At 45.5% G+C, this 27,964-nt stretch overlaps 1 protein-coding gene across 1 annotated transcript in view; it reads left to right on the top strand.

Annotated features, from left to right (window-relative positions):
- The first annotated feature begins 19,058 nt into the window (after positions 1-19,058).
- The window catches only part of FNDC3B (fibronectin type III domain containing 3B), a 282,861-nt gene continuing 273,955 nt past the window's right edge, over positions 19,059-27,964 (top strand). Inside the window, exon 1 of the mRNA XM_083503926.1 lies at positions 19,059-19,193. The gene's annotated coding sequence lies outside the window, so the exon portion shown is untranslated. The remainder of the gene's footprint in view (positions 19,194-27,964) is intronic.

The raw sequence follows: 27,964 nt of genomic DNA on the forward strand, positions 1-27,964 counted from the left end.
TGTCTTCTAAAAGTCAGATAGTTGTTTATTTCCTTGACATCTGATGGGAGGGCATTCCACAGGGCCACTACCAAGAAGGCCCTCTGCCTGGTTCCCTGTAACTTTGCTTCTCGCAGTAAGGGAACCGCCAGAAGGCCCTCAGCGCTGGACCTCAGTGTCCAGGCTAAACTATGGGGGTGGAGATGCTTCTTAAATGTGCTGTTAAGAGGCCTTGAGTGGTGACCACCGACTCCAGTTCTCTTGAAGAAAAGGTCTCCATCGCTAGAAACAACCATGCTTCATGTTTTCATTTAAGTAAGGAATGCAGGGCTATATGAGATCCATTGAATGTCAGTCCAACACCTGAAGTTCTCCCTCATAATCTAATACCTTGCTCTGTCTGTTTCTTTGCTTTTCTCCTTCAGGAGATCTGGTACCTTTTCCCTGGAAACTAATAAATATTACTTGAAAGTCTTTCAGTGCATTTCAAAAAACAAATGTTTAGGGTTCCTCCGTGCTAGAGACCCAGAAACCGTTTATCTGTTGTACCTCCTACAAATCCAGTCTCCTGGGGGAAAGGGAGGTTTGCAACTGAGTGACAAATCCTTGCCTTTCATTGAGTTTCAGATCTGGGGTTAGGATTTAAGGGTATCATGGTTTCTCCATGTTACTAAGTATTCATTCTGATTGTTTTGCACAAAGCTTACCCGGAGGTCAGACTATGTCTAGTCTTCACTGAGCATTCTGATTGGTTTGTGGGGAGTTTATATGACAATGATCGTCTATCCTGATTTGCTTGTGCACTGTTTATAGGTCTTCCTGTTAATCGTTCATCCCACACTTTTCCGTGTACTTCCCAGTCACGGGATTTGTTGCATCAGGGCAACAGAGTGCCTTAATCCACTTCAGTTGTGGAAATCGAAATTTCTGGTGTGCCCTTCAATCTCTGCCACAAAATACTGACAGTCTGGAGGTGATGTCAGAATGGCAGTCATGGAAAGGTGAAAGGGAGTCAAGGAAAGGTTAGAGAAGGTGATATGAGAGGGCAAAAATTGGCAAGGTGTGCAGAGCTGAAGTTTAATTCAAGGTCTTCACCTAGGAGACTGGTGCACCATGAGCTTCTGAAGCATGTTAGTGTTAGGTTGTGGGTGAACATATCAGACCACACAGCAATTCTTCAAGCCGCTCTTGTTTATTCACAGGCCAGAACAGAACTGAACTGAAGGGTTCAGTCAGCCTGCTTATATAGAGCTCCAGTACAACGTAACTGTAACAATTTTCTAAAACTATCCAATCACTGAACCTCACTTTCAATCCCTTATTTGCATAACTATCCGCAGTATCCCCCTGCTGGCCCAGGGTGAGAACTTCAGTACATAACAGTTAGTATTGCTTACATCTCCAGAAAATGAACTTCCAGAACATGTGGGAGGACATAGAATCATAGAGTTGGAAGAGACCACAAGGGCCATCGAGTCCAACCCCCTGCCAAGCAGGAAACATGCTATAGATCCAGCGTGAGTCCTGTTGTCCAGTAACATCCTGATCTCTTCCTATTATCCTGTTTTCTTTGGTTTTATAGGAGGGAGGAAAAGGGCATAATTATGTGCACATCTATAAAGGGTGTTATATAAATGCAATCGGCAAGAAGGAATGTAATACAACAAGCATAGGAGGATTTTGACCCACTCCCCTTGCAGAATACAAAAAGTTGACTATGTGTTATTTGTTTTAGACCAGCTTTCCAACTCGCTTTCCAACAACAACAACAAAAATCAAAAGTGGGGGGGGGGGGAGGTTAGAGTCTCAGATGAGCTGCACATCCTTGACTGCAGCAATATGCTTAATCTTAGTTTAACCTTTCTTTTCCTGTTTGCTGTTTGCTTTGCCATCAGCGCCAGTATCCAATCGAGGCAGCACTGTGGGTCCATTATCTTTCGAGGGAGGCCTCTGAAATGTGTGTGTTGGCTTCCTAGCACCTGCGCTTGCCATCCAAACACAAGCACAGCCAGCGCTCGCTCACAGAAGTTGCCTTTCCCTTAGAAGTCCAGAGTGCTAATGCCTTCGACGCGAACGGCTTGCCCTAATTATTACTTTAAGCCTCAGAGGCATCAGCGGAGAAGATTCGTTCAGCCCAACGAGGCAAATGTTCTCTCTAAAAATACTTTGTGACTCGACCCAAGGTGTCTTTGCATGGATTAAGTCATGTTGAACCTAGGCCAGTAAACACTCGGCACTATTTATCTGAGCGCGGACCGGGAGTTCAGTGTGAATACTCCCTCGATGTGGGATTGCAGAGCAAATGTTCCAGAAATAATTGGGGAGAAGGAGAGAGGAAGGGCCCCTGAAAGGCATGCCTTTATGCCAGCTGCCTTTTTCTCATTATAAACTTTGCGATAGCAGCAGTCTCTCTTTTTTAAAAAAACTAAACACCAAGTTTATGAACCCAGTGTCTCCTTGTCTGGTGATAAGGAGAGGTCTCGAGAAACTTTGCTAATGATTTCCTGGACGTTGAGCTTTCCCTCAAAAACGAGACACCCAAACAAGTTCCCAGGAGTCTAAATAAGATAAATGGTTTGATCTGATTATCTGTTTTCTGTTTCTGTGTGTTTGTGCATGTGTTTTTTAAAAAATTGTACCCCGAGGAACCCTTTTCATAGGGCTGCCATACGTCCGGTTTCCCCAGACATTATTGGGATGTCAAAGGCGGAATTGATGTCTGGGGAGAATTTCCGAAAGCCGGCACTTTGTCCTGGATCTTAAGCAAGTCAATCGAAAAATCGTGGTTTTTTTGGGGGGGGGAACCAACTCAACAACTTTCGGGTTTAGCTTTAAAAAGCTTAGCAATTTCGGTGGCATCCTTTAAAAAGCTACTTTTCACAACACTTTTGCAAAGAAACCACCTTTCTGCCTAGGATAAGGGATGTTGCTCTGCAAATTAGAATGCACTCTAAGAATGCTTCTCTAAGCTATGGTTTGCAGCGAAAGATTGGGCAGCTTACCAACATTGCTATTTATTTATTTTAAAGCATAAATAAATATTTATTTTATCATCACTATTTATTTCAAAACATTTATAAAATGCTGGATTATTTTTTAAAAATATATATATATAAGCAGTGCGCAACATAAAAACAATAAACAAAAGAGACAGAGAAGTTTCGCTGTACAAGCTTCGCGAAGCTTTTTCGCAAGTGATTAATAAACGATGATAATATTTCTGCTGGTAGCTCTTCTCCCTTTAAATAGAGCTAATCTTACCATTGGGCCTTTGCTTGATTTGTTCTTTGCTGTTGGTCTCAAGGGCGGGGACCAGACAGCTTAACACTGTTTTAAAAATAGGCCGATGTAACACATTTCACGGCAGTGTAATTTGGCCCTTCGACACCAAAGCAATACCAAAAAATAAAAAAAACAGGGCGGCTAATGCCAAATGCAAACTATCTCAGGGCCAAGATGTCTGGAAACTAGCTGTCAAAAATGCAGTCCCTCATAAGGCAAGGAAACTTTTCTTGGCCTAAACTAAGGAAAGTGTCTAATTCTGCTCTAACCCAAACATCGTTTTCAAGAAAATATGTTACAGAGACCTGTCTGGTCTTCCTTCAAAGTGCCACCAGCCAAGTCAGAGAATAGTGGTTGATATTCGTCTGTCGGCGAAAACTCGTGTACCCACTGGATTTGGTGTGGGACGTGCGCTTTGCGAAACAAGAATGGTAAAGTGCTCCTATATACAATGTGCTCGGCACTCTAGTTATCCCGAATTTAGCTCCCCTAAATATAACTTGAAAGCATTCCTGAAAAATTAAAGGCTCAGAACGGCTGGCAGATGCAGAGCCGACAGAGTTCGCCCGCGCTTCTTCGTGCGTCGGACCCCAAACTACATGCTGCAGTGCAACACACATGTAATGGTAAGCATGTAGCTAAGGATAGCTTTTTACAGCAGGAAAAGCTGCAGCCAGTGAGGTCAACTGAGAACAGAGAAGGGGTGGGAAGGAGAGCACCTAACGTTTTCCCAGCATCAAACGTCCATCCTACCCACTTTAGCTTTCTTTGGGGCAGGGGGTAGAGTTGCCATACATCCGGAAATTCCTGGAAATAGCCAGAAAATGCCAGTCAGAAGCAGTGTCTGGGCGGAAATTGCTGGAATGTCCTGGAAAATCCAGAAGTCAGAAGTCTAGATTTTGCTGAGCTTCCTTAAAAATCGTTCAAAAACGATATTAAAATTATTATTTTTTTGCAAAACTAAATTTTGGCAACCCTAAGAAAGGTAAAGGGACCCCCGACCATTAGGTCCAGTTGTGAACAACTCTGGGGTTGCGGCACTCATCTTGCTTTATTGGCCGAGGGAGCTGGCGTACAGCTTCCGGGTCATGTGGCCAGCATGACTAAGCCGCTTCTGGCGAACCAGAGCAGCGCACGGAAACGCCGTTTACCTTCCCTATTGATCTACTTGCACTCTGACGTGCTTTCGAACTGCTAGGTTGGCAGGAGGAGGGACCAAGCAATGGGAGCTCACCCCGTCGCGGGGATTCGAACCGCCAGCCTTCTGATCGGCAAATCCTAGGCTCTGTGGTATAACCCACAGCGCCACCTGCGTCCTTTGGCAACCCTAGGCAGGGAGAATTCAGTGCACATTTGTGATGGCTTTTCCTGCTCCAAAAAGGGCACCTAATCATCCTTACCTGCCTTTTATGTATTTTTGTGTTTAAACGCCACAGTGACATAACACGTCTCGCGATAGATGTGTCCCTTTTAGAGCCCCACGCTGCTCTGGATAAGGAAGTTTTCCTCTTCTCAGTATTCAGTCTGTATGCATTTCCCTTCTGAGTGGCCTAGTATTTGCAGAATGGTTTCTGAGTACCGACAAGAAGAAAACTTCCTGAAATATACTCAGAGTCGCAAAGTGATTTCATGCTCTTTATTCAGCTCATAGTGGTGAGGAGGAATGAATGAATGAATGTCCCCTCAAAGTACCTGCTTTATATACATTATTTACACAATGGGCTGCACATGATTGGCTAATTCTGGAATTCTATTGTAAGCCAATCAGGTTGTGGATTCACTTATATCTGGAGCATGATTGGGTGGTTCCTGCCAACCAATCATACTGCTGCATTGTTCTAGGACCAATCAGACTGCTGCATTCTGAATCCTATTGTTCTAGGACCAATCAGACTGCTGCAGTTTGGATCCTATTCAACTCAGTATATAACACTTCCTGGTCCAGAGCAGCCTGTGGCAATGACAACCTTGCTGTGATTTCAACAAAGCGTGTTCTCCTTCATGGGGTCTAACAGGACACCCCCTCTTGGTTACTGGGCGGGACCATTTGGGTGGCCTTGACTGTGATTGGGCCAATTTGGGTTGTTGGGGAGACTTTGATGTTACCATTTAGAGCGTTGGGCCAAAGGTTTTATGTTCTTGGCACACAGCTTTTTTCAGTCTCTTTTCACTGTGTGCATCGGATCGCCCGCCAACCCTCCCTAATTTAGGTCTGTTGAGTTTGACCTTGCTATGCCTGTCATGGGGTCGTCTGCTTTTGGGGCAGGGGCCTGGTAGGAATTTTGTCCATTTGGCAGATTGGCTGGTGCCATTTGGTTTTTGCCTACTGCGTAGCAAATCGTCACAACTTGTAAGGTTGTGGTTAGGCATTGGTTAAAATTTGGTTGGTGGAGGGGTAAGGGTTGGCTGTGCCTGCCCCTCCAAGGCTGCTGCTGCAAGGGAATTCCGTTAAAGGAATCCAGGGGTTTGCCATGCTTTTGTCCGTATCCCTGGCAAGGAGCTAGGGCCGCGCAAGCCCCTGGGAGCATGCGGGGAGAGGTGACGGTATGGTGCCCAGCTCCATTTTCTCCCCAATATTGTTTTCCCTTACTGGCTTTCGCTGGAATCCGGAAGTCAGTTCTGTCCCTGGACGGGGACAGATAGTCGGAACCAATGCCTAAGCAACCACTCACATTATGTATTTTAATAAAGTTGTGGCCAAAATTATGCCAAAAACCTTAAACAAAAATTATTTGTGAATTTGTGATTTATTTAGGGGGGTGACTTGGGGACCTCAACACGCAAATCTGGCACCCTCGGCGGCTCAGGGAATAATTGTTGAGTTGGTATAGAAATCCCTTTGCCCTTTTGGATCTGGCTAGCGGGGAAAAGATACCAAATGAAAACATTATTAAATAATGTCATATGCAGAGCAATTATGAAAGTATGGGGAGAAGATGCAGGTTTCAACTTGTGTTTCTGGAATCACTTCACTATGATTTAACGTTGCCAGAAATCATTCTAATTTGGACTGTGGATTTATGAATACAGACCCTCCAAGTGTCCCTATTTTCCAAGGACAGTCCTGGATTGCCATCCCAATTTCTGATTTGACCTCAGAATGTTGCGCTTTTCCTTAGGACGTCCCTATTTTCATTGGAGAAATGTTGGAGGGTATGGAGTTTTCCAACCCTTGAGCCATCTGAAGCCAATCCTATATAGAGAAGCTTTTTTAAAAAATGTTTAATTTTTTTTATGTAAGGAATAACCTTCGAAAATATTTTGTTAAGCAGCAAAATCACAGGAAGTTGCACTGTCAGAAATTTGTGTGATTATTCTAAAGTTAAAGATTCCCGATTATAGATATAAAAAAATCAGAAGAGAAGCGAAATATGAAAATATATTTATTTATTTTTAAAGATGTAAACCCTTCATTTCACCTTACCTGGATCTCAAAGCAGCTTACAAAGAATAAACATGTATGGTACATATTGTAATAATGGACAAACATTCATAAAGTGACTATAAATCAGTTGACAGATGCAAAGTCGAAGGAAAGTTTCATTAAGATGATGTATTTGAGGTATGAAACCCTTGAAATTATTTTAAAATACACACATTAGCCAGTGTTTCCCAACCTTGGGTCTCCAGCTGTTTTCAGACTACAATTCCCATCATTCCTGACCACTGGTCTTGCTATAACTAGGGATGATGGGAGTTGTAGTCTGAAAACACTTGAAGACCCAAGGTTGGGAAACACAGCATTAGCCAATTAATGTTATTGGGAATTCAAAGAACAAAGAGCAGGTTTAAAGCACATCTACTGGCAATGTAAGCCGGAGGGTTATAGTCAAAGCAGTCTTAATTAATTGAATGTTCCAACCAATTACGACATAACCTTTTCTCCCGCTGCAATGCACTCCCTAAATTTCAAATATGCCCAAAGATTGAGCTTCATTATCTACAAACCCTGAAATCTGGGATCCTTTCCAAACTGGCGCCAAAGATTTGCAGTTGTTTTGCAGAGCAATCCCCATGTTTTGGGGAGAAATCCCCTTGTGCTAGTGCTAATTTTTGAACCTGTGCAAAAGGTTAGGTGAATACAGCCCATAAATTTTTGGAAACATTACTAATCAGACTAAAGGACAAATTGTAACTTTATACCCTGAAGTCCTGTTGTTGCTGAGACTGTTTCAACCATCTATATAAAAAAAAGGACATCAAAGATTAGCAGTCAGCTGGCGTCTCACCGGTTGCATATTGACTGCAAAACACTGGAAGAAATAAAGTTTACCTGCATAGGACAAATAGCTTCAAAGTGCCCAGTAAACTATTATGGTATTAAGTGTTTCTGAATACTGACAAAGTGTTTCTAGCCTAGCCTTCCTGACTGCAAAGATATATATGGATGTACAAATGATGCACTTTCATTCTTTCCTTTAATTCAAGTTCTTCATTTCACAATAAATTTTTTGTTTCATAAATTCATTAGAATCAATGAATCACAGAATTGTAGAGTTGGAAGGGACCGTGAGGGTCATCTAGTCCAGCCACCTGCAATACAGGAATCTTTTGCCCAACAAAGCCCATGGCCCTGAGATTAAGAGACTCATGCTCTTCCAAATGAGCTAGATTTTATGCATGTGTTTTTGCTCCTCCATTATGTAGTGCATTGTAGATTTAGCAGCCATATAGCTGCTTCCACCCACAGTTATTCTAACTTGGGAGTATTCTCTCGCAGTCGCACCTCACATGGGTGTTGTAGTCTTAAAGCTGTATAAACAAGTGCTTATAATGTATGCATGCTTATCTCATTCCAGCCTGTGCTTCACATTATGAGATTTGGCAAAGTAACAAGAGATGGTTTGGCACCAAAAGTTTTAAAACATAGTGAAGTTGCAGATGTTGCTGGAAGCCATAATGCTTGTTGATGAAAGTATGACAGATCTAAAGGCGCACATCTGCCAGATCTGTTTTTGTATTTATTTGTGTGATTTTCATAAAATAACAAAAAAGAAGGCAGCACAATTTGTTTCACCAGAAAAAGGAATCATAACGTACTAAATCTTTATTGTAGGCTATTTTTTATTATATCCAAATCAAATCAGGCGTAGAAAAACTCAACAGTTCCGGGGCAACCCTGATATAGGCTATAGACTGCCAGGTTGCTGATCCCTCCCACAAGAAGACTAGGAAAGCATTTTTAAAACCTGTTCCAGTTCACTCTAGAGAAATAAATTGGTATTTTGTTAGATGCATTTTTTAAAGTCCACTTTTCCTTCAGCTTCTGCGGTGGAACCTAAAAATTAATTTTAGCAGCCTCCTTATGTTGCATAGGTAAAGGTAAAGGGACCCCTGAACATTAGGTCCAGTCGTGACCGACTCTGGGGTTGTGGTGCTCATCTCGCTTTATTGGTTGAGGGAGCTGGTGTACAGCTTCCGGGTCATGTGGCCAGCATGACTAAGCCGCTTCTGGCGAACCAGAGCTGCGCATGGAAACGCCATTTACCTTCCCGCCGGAGTGGTACCTATTTATCTACTTGTACTTTGATGTGCTTTCAAACTGCTAGGTTGGCAGGAGCAGGGACCAAGCAATGGGAACTCACCCTGTCACGGAGATTCGAACCGCCGACCTTCTGATCGGCAAGTCCTAGGCTCTGTGGTTTAACCCACAGCGCCACCCGCGTCCCTCTTATGCTACATAACTAGCAGGAAATCAACTGGCGCACATTTTGAATATCTGCTAGAAAGGAAGTTGCAACAATAATAATGAAGACTGTATTCACATTAAACAAATTCAAAATAAGAATTGTTCTTCAGTTGTGCATGTCTTTGGTTTTGCCTCTTCTCTGTGGCTCTTTCTATTAAAATGTACAGGCCAAGGCTTTTGTTCTGGGTCACACTGCAATATCAATATCAACAATATTCTTCAAAAAAGAAAGAAAAATGTTCCAAAGAACTAGATTTGTCATTTATGCAAATAGGTAAATAGGCACTACCCAAAAGTTGACATTTCTTCAAAGCTAGGTTTCTCCTCTTGTTTTGACTGCAGGTCTTGAAAACACACATTTGACATTTCCATAGACATCAAAATAATTTTACCTTCCCTCAGAACTGCCAGAGCTGTTTTGGCAGATCAGAACACTCCACGTCCACCTTGAATTTCATATCGCAATTCTAAATGTTGAACATATCATATCATCCAACGAGATCAGCACCACTTTTATAAGACTGGTAATTTTACTCCTTTTTCAAGGAGATGACAAAACTGTTGATGGAAAAATCCAGAGATGCTTAAAAAAAAACCCTCGCACAATGAAAAGATATTTTTGAACATCTCCAATTGCTTTTTCTGTGTCATACTTGGTGAGTCAGACTTCAAGATAATCTCCGGACAGTTAATTCAGTGATATACTTAAGCTCTGCCCTTCTAGAAAAGGATACTGGCACTTAGTCAGCCTTTGTTGTTGAAGACTGAAATAGTCTTTAACCTTGGAACAGTTAAATGGCAGGTGGAAGATTCAATTACTCTCCAGATGTACCTCAACCCCGATGCAGAGAATATGCACCCCTGTGAGAATTTGGATAGTTTATAGCTTCAATTACCAGGTTAGCATCTATATTCAGATCTCTTGATATGAAGTAAATCAGCTCACCGTTATATATGGATGTATACATTTCCAGAACTCAGGTGAAGCTTTCTCATACTTTTAAAGGTCTCTACCAAAAAGACCAGCGGTCCATCTGGGTCACTATTGTCTATGCCAGTTGCACTGGCTGGAGCCAATGGATGTCATAGTCCAAGATACTTGGCTCACACCAGGTTGGTGACGTCTGGTCTACATTGATTGACAGTGGCTCTGGAAAGTTTCAGAGGGGTGTCTGTCCCTGTCCTACCTGGGAATGCAAGGGAGAGCAAAGAAAAGGAGGACGTGGGTATTTTCTTGCACCTGAAGCCTCTTTGGTATAGGTGGTACCAGGAAAGTCATGTCTGAGCACATACCCATCAGTTCACTAAATTAAGAATACTGTATAGAATGTCAGAGAAAGAATAGTTTCTGTCTCATGCGTCAATTTCACCCTGCTTTTCTGTTCTTGGATGCACAAAGCAACCTACACAATTAAACATTCTGTACCTGTTTACCATTGGGTTGACTAAGATTTCCACATCAGGGTATATAGGGTTGTGTCCTAAAGCCGCGATACCCATTGAACTCAACTGGGCTTAGTTCTTAGTAGATATGCATAGGATGGCACTATAAAAATAATTATGAAAACAAAAACAGCCGCACAGATTAAAATACTAGATGCTGCAGTGTGATAAAAACTCAAGAGCCAAAGGCTTGCTGAAACAAAACAGTTTTTGGTATGCTAAAGGGACATCTCAGTGTTTAAAGAGGCACAACAGATCTCCAAGGGATGGCATTGCATCATCTCGGCACCATCCCCAAAAAGACCCATCGTGGGTACCAGCTTTTGGGAAGACTAATGCAAAAATAAGCTTTACCCCACCTCCCAACACCTATTTTGCTGTTGTTTCCCTCGCCTTTCCCTGCCTAGGATAGCCTCTTCCAATATTCTGGACTACTGCTCCATCCTTTGTGTGGATGGGTCATGCTGGCTTGGGTTGATTGAAGTTGTAGGCCAAAACATTTGGAGAATCCTATGGCAAGTGCTTAAAGAAATGGGAGTGCCTGATCACCCCATCTGTCTCCTGAGAAATCTCTATGTGGGACAAGAAGCTACAGTTAGAACTGGATATGGAACAACTGATTGGTTCAAAATTGGGAAAGGAGTACGGCAAGGCTGTATATTGTCCCCCTGCTTATTTAACTTATATGCAGAATTCATCATGCGAAAGGCTGGGCTGGATGAATCCCAAGCCGGAATTAAGATCGCCGGAAGAAATATCAACAACCTCAGATATGCAGATGACACAACCTTGATGGCAGAAAGTGAGGAGGAATTAAAGAACCTTTTAATGAGGGTGAAAGAGGAGAGTGCAAAATATGGTCTGAAGCTCAACATCAAAAAAATGAAGATGATGGCCACTGGTCCCATCACCTCCTGGCAAATAGAAGGGGAAGAAATGGAGGCAGTGAGAGATTTCACTTTCTTGGGCTCCATGATCACTGCGGATGGTGACAGCAGCCACGAAATTAAAAGACGCCTGCTTCTTGGGAGAAAAGCAATGACAAACCTAGACAGCATCTTAAAAAGTAGAGACATCACCTTGCCAACAAAGGTCCGTATAGTTAAAGCCATGGTTTTTCCCATAGTGATGTATGGAATTGTGAGCTGGACCATAAAGAAGGCTGATCACTGAGGAATTGATGCTTTTGAATTATGGTGCTGGAGGAGATTCTTGAGAGTCCCATTGGCTGCAAGAAGATCAAACCTCTCCATTCTGAAGGAAATCAGCCCTGAGTGCTCACTGGAAGGACAGATCCTGAAGCTGAGGCTCCAATATTTTGGCCACCACATGAGAAGAGAAGACTCCCTGGAAAAGACCCTGATGTTGGGAAAGATTGAGGGCACAAGAAGAAAGGGATGACAGAGGACGAGATGGTTGGACAGTGTTCTCGAAGCTACCAGCATGAGTTTGACCAAACTGCGGGAGGCAGTGGAAGACAGGAGTGCCTGGCGTGCTCTGGTCCATGGGGTCACGAAGAGTTGGACACGACTAAACGACTAAACAACAACAAAGGTTGAAGATACCCAATATAGGAAGATGGGTGGTTTGGGTTCATATAGAGAATGTCAGGAGCTAGCCAGAGTATGAGTTGCGTTTGCAGAATCAAGACTGGGGAAGGCATCTCTTGTCATTGTTAGGTCTGAAATCAGGTCCAGACAGGTAGCAACTGGGATCAGGTCCAGGTGTCTCCTGCAGACAGATTTCATGTTAGTTGAAAGTAGATTGGCCATCTTTCAGTTTGCTTAAGGCGCTTTCCCTGGAGTAAACAAGACGAAAGTTAATAATCCCCTGGGACAGAGAGATTGGGGGGGGGGAGGGTTACAGTAGATGTGGGAGGGGGGACCACTGTGCAGGTGGATTCTAACAGGATCTCATGCATGCGCAGGACAGCTGTTTCCTTAAACGTTCCATTAAAAAAAATATTTAAGAACACATGCAGCAAGCGGGGCGCGGGGGACGGGACATTAAGCGAAGCCTTTTTAAAAAAGAAGCATGTGCTTTGTTGCAGAAATCCCTTGCGTAGTGATGGAAATGCTTGGAAGGAAAACTGCCCTGGGGTATAAAGCGTTGCTCAACTACTGGATTGTCTGAAAGAACCTGACCAAGACTGAAGGAGGCTTCCAGCTCCACTGAGCTAAAGCTGTTGCACTAACAAACATTCGTAGCCAATGTTTGCAGAAGCCAAGATAATAGTTTCTCTGGAACTATTAATTTCCTTCTTCCTTGATTTTTTGGAGGATTATCAGAATTAAATCTCATAGCTGAGGGACACGTTGTAAAGAGCCTGAGAAGTGCTTGTTGTCCCTGCTCTAAGTTTCCTGTAAGTACATAGGCTTGGGCCAATTTTGGCTATTAGTTAACATAACTTGCATTTGTTATCTTTCATAACACACACTCTCTCTCTCCGATATTGAAAAGTCCTGCGTGGTTTTAGCCAAAGTGAAGCTTTGCACTGCTAGTGCTGGTAGATAATTTATCAAACTTATTTTATCATGTCTTTCTTTCACTAGCAGAGCTAAAAAAGAAAAATAAATTCAGAATGAATTTTTAAAGAACAGGTCAAAAAGCACAGAATGTTACAAGGAACCTTTTTTTTTTAAGCGTCGGGGAAATCAGTAAATTCAATCAATGCTCAAGATAGGCAGATCCTCAAAGGCAGATGTTTGCTATGCAGCCGAAGTTATACAACTGTGGGGCCCGGAGGGCCTCTCAAGGGAGAGCTTGCGCAACAAGGGGCTTTTACACCACAGACAAAGACATAGAAATGTTAAGGACCATGCTCATTGTAGTTTGCCTATGGCTAGTGGAACTGAGCTCCATTTTCCATTGTCTCCGACTCTTCCTTCACTTGCGGAAGCCTCAGGCTGCAATCTTGCACAAATGTGGGCTGCATTCAGATGTGGGGTTTATAGTGTTCGTTTTCCTGGTTGTAATGCTTGTTGTTGTTGCTGTTTAGTCGTTTAGTCATGTCCGATTCTTCGTGACCCCATGGACCAGAGCAAGCCAGGCACTCCTGTCTTCCACTGCCTCCCGCAGTTTGGTCAAACTCATGCTGGTAGCTTCGGGAACACTGTCCAACCATCTCATCCTCTGTCATCCCCTTCTCCTTGTGCCCTCCATCTTTCCCAGCATCAGGGTCTTTTCCAGGGAGTCTTCTCTTCTCATGAGGTGGCCAAAGAATTGGAGCCTCAGCTTCAGGATCTGTCCTTCCAGTGAGCACTCAGGGCTGATTTCCTTAAGAATGGAGAGTTTTGATCTTCTTGCAGTCCATGGGACTCTCAAGAGTCTCCTCCAGCACCATAATTCAAAAGCATCAATTCTTCGGCGATCAGCCTTCTTTTACACTGCAGAACAGTTGCACGCCCTTCTCTATCATCCATCCAGGCAAGCAAAAGGCACATAATAGTTTGAACTGTGCCAGAGATTGAACCTGGAATATTTCTGCATGCAAAGCAGATGTTCTTCCATGGAGCAGCAGCCCTTGATTCAAGCTCTCCCTGATTTGCAATGTTCTTTCAGACTCTTTTGCATTGCGGCAGGGAAGCAACAACTGGCAGTGTGAGGCTTCTGGTGCCTCTCTTGTTCCGGGATTCTGGAACCTGATTCCTAGTGTGTCCTGTGAGCAGCTGCACCAGGGCTCAGGAACTGGCCACAAGCCCCAAATATGTCCAGTTGTGGCAGAAACAGAGCATTTTTTCAAAAAAGAAAAAAGAAAAGAAAAGAAACGCATCTGTTCTCTTACAGAGACAGAAGGCCAAATCTGATGGTTGGGAAGTTTTTAATGTTTGACGTTGTATTCTGTTTAATATTCTTTTGGGAGCCGCCCAGCGTGACTGGGGAAATATATTGAAATAATGAAGGATGGCTGAATTAGAATTGTGTATCTTATTTATTTGTGGAGTTTATTCCTCAGCCATTAGCCAAAAAGCCTTTCAGAATGACTTACAAAAAACAGTGTTAAAATGGTCCCTGCCTTCAGGCTCAAAGGCATTTCCTTAGTTTTAATTATGCACTGTGTGAAGAAGTATTTTCACTTGTTCCGAGTCTTCCAATATTCAGCTTCATTAGAAGCTTGGCAGGGGGTTGGACTCGATGGCCCTTGTGGTCTCTTCCAACTCTATGAGTCTATGATTCTATGATTCTTCTATGATTCTAGAGGTTCTCAGATTCCAATATTATGAGAGGGAGGAAAACCTTTTTCTTTCTACATCTCTGTCATGTGCCTTCCTTGTTGCCAGTTACCAGCCAATCAAATTTAAACACACTGTACAGTGGAACCTCGGTTGTCGAAAGTAATCTGTTGCGGAAGATCGTTTGACTTCTGAAACGTTCGAAAACCGGGGTGCAATGCAAAATCCATTGAAAAAATGGAGAAATGCGCCTTGGAAGCCGTTTGACTTCCGAGGTACGTTTGAAAACGGAAGCATTCACTACTGAGTTGTCAGCGTTCGAAAGCCGAAACATTTGACTTCCAAAGCGTTCAACAACCGAGGTTCCACTGTAATGAGTACAAGAATTTCCAGTTTAAGTGAATAAAATTATTAGACTTAACAGAGTAACTGTGATATGAATGCACTTCTACCTTCTCCTGAGCAGGCAGACTCAATGACTATGAGCCTCCTTCCACATGTTAACGGGAGGAGATGTGTAGATATCCGAAAATCTATCCCCACCCTAAATTGCAGTATAACTATTGTTTGCTGTTGATTCGGTTTAATTTAACGCTTATGTTGAACTGACCCATTAAACCCTCAGTGCATGTAACCTTCTATACATCGTTGTCTTGAGCAGGCTCTAACGTGCCCTGGATCTACAGGACCCTCTAAACAAATGCAATGTTAGCAATATCATTCAGGTTAGGATATATTGCAATTTGTATCTTCACTCTGTAAGGTTTAAACTGTGCTCAGGAGACAAAAATGAACTTGGCAAATTATTAGGGATGGGGGGAAACAACAGTGTCCTCCTTTAATGTCTGGATGAAGCACAGATGTTTCCCACTAACAGGGATAAAGTTTCACTGAGGACACTTCAAACTAGGAATAATTTGTTCCCCTACTATGTTTCTTGACTGATACGGCGCTGTAAATTGCACTGAATTGCCGTGCAAATTATTGGAGTGGTTTATGGCTTGTGTGACGTTTGTTGAAGATTATTTGCATGTGATTATTACATGTATTTTTGGACCGCTTCTTTATGATCCCAGACTAATCCCGGATTCCTGAACTGTATTGCTGAGGAACAGTTTGCCATCAGAATTTAGGCATGCCAGCTAGAGCAGCCTTTCCTAATCTGGTGGCTTCCAAATATTTTGCAGTCCCAGCCAACATGGCAGATGTTTTGGACCCTACTGCCCATTGGCTAACAGGATGTGCAGTTGAAACATCTGGAAAGTATCAGGTTGCGGAAGGATGAGCTAAAGGAAAGTGCAGTTATATGTCTGGTTTGGTCATAGAGTTACCTTACTAACCATTTGCTGCCTTTTCATGACATCCAAAATAGGCCGCTTGAGGCAGCTGCTGTGCTCTGGCTAATGGTAGGGCTGGCTCTTTATTCCACCTTTCTATGCAGCCAAAACATTGTGCATGGAAATTCTGCAGATGACTATCTTGCAACTGTTTTTTGACTTTTCTCCTACCATAAAATGAGGTCTTAGAATGGTTGACTTGTTGTCTCCCCCCCCCCCCATATTTTGACTACCACATATTTTGGGAAACGGTGTGTGTGTGTGTGTGTGTGTGTGTGTGTGTGTGTGTTGTTGGTTTGTGAGGGTTCTTTTTTTGTATTCTGTGTTTTTATATTGTATTTTTATGTTGTGAAGTGCTCTGAGATCTATGGATGAAGGATGGTAGACAAATTTAATAAATAAATAAAAATCTCCCCCCACTCTTGTGAGCTGCCTTTTACATGTGTCAATCACCTGAGGTAATTCTAACAACAAATGATTGACAGGTGTTCCTGCCCACCTGTCAAGTGTTGGAGCAAGTGGGTGGGGGGAAATAAAGAAAGATCTTGCCCATTGGCCCCGAAAGGTCCACCCCGCCCTCTGTCTTATAGGCTGATTCACCATAGCTCAGTTAGTTAGAGAACAGTGCTGAAAACGCCAAGGTTGCAGGTTCGATCCCTGTATGGGATGGCTGCATATTCCTGCATTGCAGGGGGTTATACTAGATAATCCTTCCATTCCATTTCTACAATTCTATGGCACTATGATAATGAAAAACAATATTATTTATTCTCCCCATTTAACAGATGGAAGAGTTGAGGTCGCATTGTGAGTTCAGGACAGAGATGAGATCTGAACTGCGTATTCCTTGTCTCACATCTAAAGGGCTCCTCATCCCCCAGACACTTTTGTTTTGTTGTTCTTCCAGATATCGTGTCTCTCCAGTAGGCAGTTTTCTTAGTGATTGTTGTAGGGGACTGTAAGACTGTTCTGAGTGTCTAGAACAGGCTTCCTCAACCTCGGCCCTCCAGATGTTTTGAGACTACAATTCCCAGCATCTTTGACCACTGGTACTGCTATCTGGGGATCATGGGAGTTGTAGGCCAAAAACATCTGGAGGGCCAAGGTTGAGGAAGCCTGGTCTAGAAGTTCTATCTGAATTATGCAGCTATTGCGAGGGGTGTCAGGTGTGGGTCTGCAAGCAGAGTGGTCATCTTTCTTCCTGGGTGAGTGCTCCTGTGCACCTAACACAAGGGTGGAGGACCATTGCCACCCCAAGGGCCACATTCTCTTCTGAGCAATCTTCCAGGGGCCACATCAACAGTGGGCAGAGCAAATAATGTGAATCTTACCTTTGTTTTTTCACACTCAGTCATTCCTCTCCATCCTCTATCCAGGCAAATTAAGAAGTGTGATCAGAAATCGCATAGGACAAGTTCTAGCCTGGCAATAACACCCTAGGAGGGTTCAAATCAGGGCTGGTGAGGGGGTGCCCTGGGAAGAGTTTCGAGGCCCAGAGAGAGAGGCCTGGCCTCTGAACCTCAGGTTCCCCATCTCTGATCTAACAGCAAGCAAGAATTCAGCATCTTCATACCAGGAAAAAAAGCCTTGACCTAATAAATACCTTATACCTGTGAAAGGCGCAAGACTACAGCTGAAATAAATATATTTAAGTAATTCTTGAGCAAGAGACAGGACAGAGGAGACACATTTGCCTAAGTGGGGAATGAGTGCATTAAAAATGGCCAGAACTGGAGGGGGACATGTTTGGATAAAATTATATTGGAACCGTTGTTTAAAATTAGCAGAGGTTGTTAAGCTTCTCTGTAGTTTGCATCTCGTCGCCTTCCCTCTCGACTGAATTTCTAACGGCAAAGAAAAGGCAAATGGAGAAAGTCGCAGAGTGCCGGAGGGGAAACGGTGAGGATATAAATGCCTAATTATGAATTTCCTGAATGTACAATATTACCAGGAGCAACTGGGTAAGATTAGTATTATAGTTTTAATCTCCAGCTGTTTCATGGAAACAAAGCTGGAGGGAAAAATATGACTAGGCTGTGGTGAGCACACTTCTGGAAACCTGCGTTTATATTTAACCAGGCAAGCAACTGTCGTTTATTTCTGCTGTGACGTGATGTGCACGCTCCTACTTTGTCCCTTATGGGATCCTGTAGAGAGTCAGTACAGAATGTGGAAATTATGCTGGTGGAAGCTGTTCTAAATGAAGCCCTTTCCTGTCCTTAAAAAGGCTCATAGCATTCTTATGCCAAGATCCTATACTTCTGATGGGGGAGGTTGCCTGAACTGAAGTCTTCTGTGCAGAGAAGCAAAAAGCAAATCTATAGTGCTAAAGGAATGTGGCCTGCATGTGGTCAGAACAAAATTAAAATAAAGATTTGCTAGGCATGAAAACCTGAGGTTTCAAAATTGCCAGCTATGCTAACTTGTTCACAGACTGGTCAGAATTGCTGGTTGTTACAGAATTGCTACACAACATGGCGGCTCTTTCCATTCCAAGGCACAGAAGCCGACCAGTTGACTCTTGCCTTGACGCCGATGACTAGTGTTGCCGGGTCGGGAGCATCCCAGACCTTGAAATTTCAGGGCCCCCACCTAAGGCCTAGGAATGGCCCCTGGTGGTGATGTGCAAGGCGAGCAAGAGAGGTCCCTGCCCCAAAGAGATTGCAACCTTAACATTCAGCGTGAGGAAAGTGGGGGCAGGGGGAAACAGGGGAAGAGCATGCAGTTATTTCACCTGTAAACCCTTCACTAATAAATTCAAAAAATACAGGTGTCTCAAAATGACTATTTCAGTCACCTCATTAAATAAGATGCTAATTCCTTCCTCTATCTTGTATATTATTTGCTATCTATTTGTCTAGTACCATTTGTTCTCTCTCTCTGTGTGTGTGTATGTGTGTTGTGGATGTGTGTTGCTAGGGAGAACTAATAAATGTAATTGGCCACCAGCATAAATAGAAATGGAGTGGGGGGGGGGTGCTTTAAAAGTAATGACAGGAATGAAGGCAGTTTCATTGCAGGGCTTATTTGATTTTTGCTGGATATTGAAGTGTTGTTGAGTTAGATGTTGCATTTACCCATCCAATGAGTCTTTTCCTTTTCCAGCCAAGGCTCAAGGCTGATTCATACCGTTCTTTCCGTGTCCTACCTCTGCAGGGCTTAGTCACCATGACAATTTTGGATTCCACTGCAAGATATTCGTCATCTGGAGTCTGTGCACTCCATCTAGTCACGTCTACCTTTTGCTCAACTTCACCACTGCTGGGATGCATTGGAAATGGACTCGATAAGGTAATAGAGTGCTTTTAGGATGATTCTGTATATATTTTTATATGTGCAGGCCTTTTCCATGTGTTTCATGGGCCTCGCTTCCTACTGTGGCAGCCTTAAAAATGCTTAGTGTTGTATTCTGGTCCGGAGTCCGATGCTACAGATAAAGCCGCAAGGCTGGAAGCTCATAGGCAGCTCCAAGTCAGCAACTTGCTCTGGCAAAGTTTGGGAGCAGACTGATGCCTTTTCAGCTTATGTCTCTAGACCACCTCCTCCAGGCTCCACCCCCTTGAGAGAACTTCTGTGCCTTAAAGGGCCAGCTCTGGCCTGACGACAGCATTCCTCCTTTGTTCTATAGTCTCTCGCCTGATATGCTCCCTCCGCCAGGGGGCTTGTGAAGTGTTGTGGGAGGCACCTGTTTCTTCGGGGAGAGATGTCTATGAAGGTCTAGTCTCTGGCCCTGGGAAGGTCCTCTGGGGTGTGCTGTCCACTGCCTCAGGTGCAATGGTCGTCTTCATGCTCAGTCGTCAGCTCTGAGCTGTGAACCCGAGCTGTCTAACCCTTGGGTGCACCTGCAGCTGCCAACTCAGTGCTCAATTCAGCAGTCACGACATTTGGGAAACGGAGGATTGACCAGGGGCACAATCTGACGCAAAGGGCACAAGTACAGTCATACCTCGGGATAAATATGCTTCAGGATAAGTATTTTCAGGTTGCGCTCCACGGAGACCCAGAAGTAACGGAGCGTGTTACTTCCAGGTTTCGCCGCTCGCGCATGCGCAGACAGTCAAAATGATGCCATGCGCATGCGCGGAAGCGGCGAAGTGCGACCCACGCATGCACAGATGCGCTGTCGCGTCTTACATTCCGTTCGGGATGCGAACAGGGCTCCGGAACGGATCCCGTTCGCATCCCGAGGTACCACTGTACCCATATTGCACGAAAAATAATAGATGTGTCTCAACATCCCGTTCCTAAATAAATGAAACTAGCCATCAGTCTTGGAAATGTGCTCCCAGAAGAAGAAAAATTAGTAAACAGCAATCCTCTTGCTGCTACTGAAGTGCCTGGAGCAAAGTTGGGGAACCTGTGGCGCTCCATATCTTGCTCTGGGGAGGGTCTTAGCCCTGTTTTGTAGGCATAGGTCCTTGGTTCAATTCCTGGCATGTCCAGGTAGGGCCATTCCTATCTCAAAACCCCGCTGCCAGTCACGTATAGGCAGTTCTGAGCTAGATAGACCAATGGGCTGTCTCAGTAGAGGGCAGACTCTCATGTTCCTATGATTTCCCATCCGCCCTAGCCAGTGTTACTGATGGTGTGGGATGATGGGAGCTGTAGTCCAGCAATGCCTAGAGGCCCACAGGCTCCCCATCCCTGACCAAAACTCTAGAGGAGCCCCTTGCTGAACAGCATTTTCAGACCTCCTGCCTCCAGAAAGCTTTTTATGGATCCTTTACCATTATCACGAAAGGATTCACCCAGAGTTCTATAACTCTCCATGCCAGAGACCCATCCAGCTTGGGTATTTCTTTTCATTTTGTTTCAACAGTATAATCACTGTGGCGTTGCATGCAACTTGCAATGGAAACTTGCTTCATAGCCGAGTTGAGATATCTACCTAGTTGTCGATTCTCCTCTCGGTTGCACAGGGGTTCGGTTTCCACCTATCTGTGGTAAATATGATTAAAGCCAGGGCTTTTTTTCCAGCTAGAACTCCAGTTCCAGCACCTCTCAAGTTGGCACCATTACCATGGTCAGAGAACAAGAGAGGTGTTCACAGTGAGTTCTGGCACCTCCTTTTTCCTAGAAAAGTTGTTGTTGTTGTTTAGTCGTGTCCGACTCTTCGTGACCCCATGGACCAGAGCACGCCAGGCACTTCTGTCTTCCACTGCCTCCCGCAGTTTGGTCAAACTCATGCTGGTAGCTTCAATAACACTATCCAGCCATCTCGTCCTCTGTCGTCCCCTTCTCCTTGTGCCCTCCATCTTTCCCAACAGCAGGGTCTTTTCCAGGGAGTCTTCTCTTCTCATGAGGTGGCCAAAGTCTTGGAGCCTCAGCTTCAGGATCTGTCCTTCCAGTGAGCACTCAGGGCTGATTTCCTTCAGAATGGATGGGTTTGATCTTCTTGCAGTCCATGGGACTCTCAAGAGTCTCCTTCAGCACCATAATTCAAAAGCATCAATTCTTCGGCGATCAGCCTTCTTTATGGTCCAGCTCTCACTTCCATACATCACTACTGGGAAAACCATAGCTTTAACTATACGGACCTTTGTTGGCAAGGTGATGTCTCTGCTTTGTAAGATGCTGTCTAGGTTTGTCATTGCTTTTCTCCCAAGAAGCAGGTGTCTTTTAATTTCGTGGCTGCTGTCACCATCTGCAGTGATCATGGAGCCCAAGAAAGTAAAACCTCTCACTGCCTCCATTTCTGATCAAAAGCAGACTTGCAATAAATTGCACTTTAAAGGTTTGCAGTGCTTTGGTTCATGCTGGCACCATGGTGACATAAGATTGTTGTTGTTGGTTTTTAAAGTTTGGAAACTGCACATCCAAGGAGAGCAAAAGGCAGCACCTCAGCTAATTAAAATGTTCCCTTCGTCCTTTTGGTGAATCAGAAACCATGTGAGGGGAAGTTTACTTGCAAAAGTGCATTAAGTGCTAACGGCCTAATTGGACTAGAAAACCAGGACAAGGATATACAGGGAGAGTAGAGAGTGTTCATTCAGTGGTGACATAATTTTCTTTTATGCTGACAAATTGGACAGAAGGGGCAGTCATTTGCCCCTTCAATACCCCTCAGAGGGTTAGAGAGGTTTGCGTGGAAACTAGTCTAACATACAAAGGTAGAATTAGACGTCCAGTGTGCCCGCTCATGCTTGCATCGGGGCCAAACACACCACTGGCATGTGGCCCTTGGAACATTGCCCAGAAGGCACTGTGGCCCTCAGGGCAAAAGAAGTTGACCACCTGTTTTAAGAGCACTTGTTGCAGTTGCTTTACATCCTTCATGATAATGGTAGCAAAGCTCACTGTAGCGTGTTGAAAGCCGATTTCCTCTTTGTATACACAAAGGCTTTTATTGTGTGTGATTTCGGCAGCTTGTTTCTTGTTGTTGTTGTTGTTTAGTCGTGTCTGACTCTTCGTGACCCCATGGACCAGAGCACGCCAGGCACTCCTGTCTTCCACTGCCTCCCACAGTTTGGTCAAACTCATGCTGTGGTAGCTTCAAGAACACTGTCCAACCATCTCGGCCTCTGTCGTCCCCTTCTCTTTGTGCCCTCCATCTTTCCCAACATCAGGGTCTTTCCATCAGGGTCTTCTCTTCTCATGAGGTGGCCAAAGTATTGGAGCCTCAGCTTCAGGATCTGTCCTTCCAGTGAGCACTCAGGGCTGATTTCCTTCAGAATGGATAGGTTTGATCTTCTTGCAGTCCATGGGACTCTCAAGAGTCTCCTCCAGCACCATAATTCAAAAGCACCAATTCTTCGGCGATTGGCCTTCTTTATGGTCTAGCTCTCACTTCCATACAGCTCTTACTTCCATACAGCTCGTTTCTAAAGCCACTTAATTGTTTATAAGAAGAGTCCCCCGAGTAGGTAGAACCAGCAAGTGGTCCAGATGTGCAGAGGTTCTCCTCAAGCATTAGGTCTGAAACACAGGGGGAGGATAACCCCCAGCCTTTAAACTTGTTTTCCAAAATGGCCAGCCGCAAACTATTTCCTCTGGACTCCAGATCAGGGATATGTGGGCCAGAAGTGGACTAATGAGATGCAATACCTTCTCTGGCCATTGTGTGAGTGGCACTGCAGCACAGCAGATCTCAGGCCAGTGGCTCCCTCTTCCTGACATCTTGCCCCAGTGATGTAGTGAGTAAGACCTTGGGACTATGCTGGTTGAAATCCTCTCCCCATGCCTTCCATATAGTGCTGATAGGCTGGCCATAGAAAGGCCCATGAGTGTCTAATCCTGTTTGAAGTCATCTAAGCCAGTGTTTCCCAACCGGTGTTCCGCGGCACACTAGTGTGCCGCAAGACGTTGCCTGGTGTGCCGTGGGAGGGAGGCAGGCGAGTCGGGCGGTGAGAGGCGGGGCGGCGGCGGCGAGGATCCGCGTCGAGCCGGGGGCGGCTCCGCGGTGGTGGTGCCGAGGTTTCTCTCTCCATTCTCCCCTCACACACACACACAGGAAATAACACAGGATCAGCTGACAGGACCCGGCCAATGGGGCGGCGGCGGGGCAGTGCGCGCAAAAGGGAGGAGCGCGAGACAGCGGACGAGGAGGAGGCCGGCATGTCCGGGCAGCAGCAGCAACAACAGCAGCAGCAACTCCCGGTGACGGCTCCTCAAGCCCCGGGCAACCCTACTCCCTCACCGGCCTCGGCCGCCCTCCTGCTCCACCCGCCGCCGCCTCCGCCGCCGCCGCCGGCCACCTCGGCCCTGCCGCCGCCCCCTCCTCCGCCCGCTATCGCCGCCACCACCACAACAGCCGCCGCCTCAGCTGGGCCCATGCCTGCCGGGAGCGGCGGCGGCAGCAGCAGCAGCAGCGCCCGGCGCCCTTCCCTCACGACGGCGACCCGGCCCTGAACGAGCAGGAGGAGGAGCTCAAGCGGCTCTACCCGTCCGTGGACGAGCAGGAGACGCCGCTGCCGCGCTCCTGGAGCCCGAAGGACAAATTCAGCTACATCGGCCTCTCGCAGAACAACCTGCGCGTCCACTACAAAGGTAGAGGGACGGAGGGAGGGCGAGGCCACCGCCATCCCCAGGCCCCCTCCGCCTCTTCCTCCGAAAGGCAGGCTGAGAAACTCCCAGGGAAGCTCTGAACGTCTCCCCCGAAACCGTCGGGAGGCTTCGGTTGTTGCCTTTCTCCGCCGAGGTCGGTGGACCCCGAGCCTAGGCTTCCTTCCCGCACCCCGCTTTCCGAAGACCGCACACCAGTTGGGTGCTTCACAAAACGAATTTCCTATGGGCTTGCTTCGCAAGACGACAATGTCTTGCGAGTTCCTGCTGGGTTTTTTTCCTCCCCCCCCCTTTTCTAAGCCGCTAAGCTGCTTATCAGCTGATCCGATCAGCAGATAAGCCGCTAATAGCGCTAATAGCACTAATCCGCTAATCCGTCAATGGGCTTGCTTCGCAAGATGAAAAAACCACTAGACGAAGAGAATTACAGAACGGATTCTTTTCGTCTTGCGAGGCACCACTGTATCTATCTATCTATCTATCTATCTACGTACACAACATACGTACACAACCGGAAATAATATCCATGCCTTCAAGAGCATGGGCTATTCTTCTACAATTCCCCACATCATATTGTTGTGAACAGGGATTTTCAACTCTGACAAATACGAAAGTTCAGAAAAGAGAAAGACTTCTTTGTGTTAATGAGGAGATGAGAGCTTGTTTGTCTCAAATTAGACCTAATATAAAAGAGATTACCCGGCAAAAGCAAGCTCACACCTCTCATTGAGTCTGTCTGTATAAATACATAAGGTACATATGTAAGAGGTTTGTTCCTAATTATATTTTGGGAATGATTCACGTTCTTATGTGGCTGCACTGTTATATACTTTATGGATGATCACGGGTTATATACCCATGATCATGATCATATTGTAAAGTAGTTGTGTTATATGTTTTAAACCAAGCACTGCTGGGAGTTGTTTGTTTTTGTTTCCCAGTCTATTTCTTATCAATAAAATATTCAATGTGGCGTGGGCATTTTTATATTCTGGAAGTGTGGCCCAGAGAAAAAAGTTTTGAGAAACACTGCAGTAGTGCTGGCTTAAAGTTCAGTGAGGTCATTTTAACACCCCACTGCTTTTCAATTCACATTTTGCATGCTGCTGTACACACCAGAGAGAGGATGGGGATGTCTTCACCCGATGTCCATTAACTACCGTATTTTTCGCCCTATAGGACGCACTTTTTCCTCTCCAAAAATGAAGGGGAAATCAGGGTGCGTCCTATGGGGCGAATCCAGGCTTCAGGAAGCTCTGCGCAACCCTCGGGAGACCGGCTCCGAGGGTTGCGCAGAGCTGCCTGCAGTCCCCGGCTCAGCACAGCTCTGCGCGGCCACCGGGAGCGGGGCGCGAAGTCCCGCCCCGCTCTGGATGGCGGCGCAGAGCTGCCTGCAGTCCCGGGATCAGTGCAGCTCTGCGTGGCCACCGGGAGCGGGGAGCGAAGTCCCGCCCCGCTCCGGATGGCGGCGCAGAGCTTCCTGCAGTCCCAGGATCAGCGCAGCTCTGTGCGGCCACTGGGAGCGGGGCGCTAAGTCCCGCCCTGCTCCGGATGGTGGCGCAGAGCTGCCTGCAGTCCCGGGATCAGCGCACTTCTCTCCATCACCAGCCCCACAAGCTCGGGGGACAGCGGGGAGGCAGAGCGTGCCTTCCCACTGTTCCCTGACCTGGTTCTTCCAGCCTGGGGGGGAAATAATTTTTTTTCTTTATTTCCCCCCCAAAAAACTAGGTGCGTCCTATGGGCCGGAGCGTCCTATGAGGCACAAAATACGGTATTTAGTTTCCCTGCGCCTGCAACAAACTACTATGCACGAAAATGTCCTATGTGCATGTGCAATTGCTGTGTCAAAGGTACACACCTTAGCTTGACTGCTAAGGGAATGTGGCTTATGCTTTCCAACCAGGTGGAAGCTGTTTTGAGGGGAAATGCTTCGAACGGCAGTCTTTCTCCTGAAACTACAGGATAGATATAGATTGCGGCTAACATCACGGCTACAACACCAGTAGGAGTTCACTGCAGCCAGAGTAAAGGGTAATGTGTACAGAGGCTTAATCATTATTTTCTGTTCCTCTGGTGCCTTTACAAGTCTTTATTGGCCTTGTGGTAGGCCCAGCTGCTGTCCATTTTATGACCCAGCAGAAGAACATTACGTTTTTGTGTTTGTATACAAAGAAAAACCCACTTCATGATAAGGTATTTTCAAGTTTACTTTAAAATCCAGCTTAATCTTCCATTTGGTGGAATGAATGCCAGCCAGTACTGGATCTCCTCAGCATTCGAGGGACCGGGAAGTACCCAACTACTTCAAAACATTTTGGGGGGTCTCCAAAATTAATACGAAAATGTGAAGGGAAAAAAAGGTGAGTTATGGAATTTCTCTGCTACGCAGAGTGATGGGCAATGAGCAAAACAAAACAGCAAAGCCAGGGGGCTTGCACAACACAACATCTCCTTCGTCTGCTGCCACCCCTTGCCCCAAACTCTAGAGCCCCACAGAACCCTTGGAAGCTGATTTCTGAAAGAACAGGGGGCTGAAAAGGAGAGGAAGGCAAAGTTCCGTTTCGTAAGAGGAAGGCAGCCCAAATGAATTACCAAACGATGCTTGAATGAAGTGATCGTGAAAAATGCCAACGTAATTTGCCTGCGGAAATCTACACTTGGGCACGGCACAGGAGTGGTTGGGGCACTGATGTGCTCCCATTTAGTGGGGTGAGGTGGGAACAAGGTGGGGCCACCCCATTGTGCCAGCCATTCCATATTTGCTTTGCCAGTGTGTCTGTGCAATCCCCTACTTTGCCACCTTCCTGTCCCGCCCTGTCCCAGTAAGCAACAGCAACCCTGCTGGTGGGAGGGTGGCAGTGCAGCTATCTCCCATTGCCCTGGCTGTTTCTGGTCCTGCAGTAAGCTTGACAAAGAGCGTTCAAAATGTGTACAACATTTGAAGCAAATAGAAAAGGCAATGAAATCTAGCACGGTTTCTTACTATGAGGAAATGAAAGCTAAGTCCCTGCTAGGACATCTTCAACCATGGTTTGATAACCGGCTGTCCGAACTGCACGGCTCGTTAAAAACCTATAGTGGAATCAGCAGTAAAATGGCAGGATATCGCTCACAACCCTTTCAATATTTGCAAATGAGACGTGCGCCTAATTGGTTAGTGACAAAACATGGCTCAATACAAGAGATAATAGGGTTTGAAAGCTTAATTTCTAAAAGGCAGACACAAAATTATAGGCACTTCCAGGAACACATGCCAGAACAAGTGGGATATTGGGTATTGGAAATAGACCCAGAGGTATGGAAATGGCTGTGGCAACATGTTTTCACCTTCAGGGGTTAACTGGGTATACACAGAAACAAAAATATGCTTTGTTGTATGCACCCTGATCTCTGAGCAGTGAGAGACCATGGGGGTTCATGTCCTTACCTGGCGGTGTCTTTAGGATATATGATTTTGTTTAAAGGGATACCCATCCAGAGCAAAGAATGGAAGCGTTCACACATTAACACTCTTTAACAAATTCTGCCTTCCCATCAGGATCCCAGGGGATCCCCACAGAGGCAGATTGAGAGCAGCATGACCCACTGAATGCCTAGCCTAGCAGGCACTGCAGGGCCCCACAACTATGACAACTATGAATTGAGCAAAACGGAAGATGAGAGGCCTATTGATCTCATCCTAGGATGTCATGACATCCAGCCAGGTGAGAAAGTGGGGGAAATGCCCACCCCCCTTCTTGAAGATCACCATCACTTAGTTGTTGCTATGGCAACACATGGCCCACCCCTTTAACCGTGCAATTAGGGTCCTTAAAAAGGTAAAGGACCCCTGACAGTTAAGTCCAGTCGTGAACAACTCTGGGGTTGGAGGGAGCCGACGTTTGTCCTCAGACAGTTTTTCCGGGTCATGTGGCCAGCATGACTAAGCCGCTTCTGGCGAAACCAGAGCAGTGCACAGAAACGCCTTCCCGACGGAGCAGTACCTATTTATCTACTTGCACTTTGATGTGCTTTCAAACTGCTAGGTTGGCAGGAGCAGGGACCGAGCAACGGGAGCTCAC

Source organism: Podarcis liolepis, assembly GCF_965112155.1.
Source record: "Podarcis liolepis genome assembly, chromosome: 5".
Classification (NCBI taxonomy): domain Eukaryota; kingdom Metazoa; phylum Chordata; class Lepidosauria; order Squamata; family Lacertidae; genus Podarcis; species Podarcis liolepis.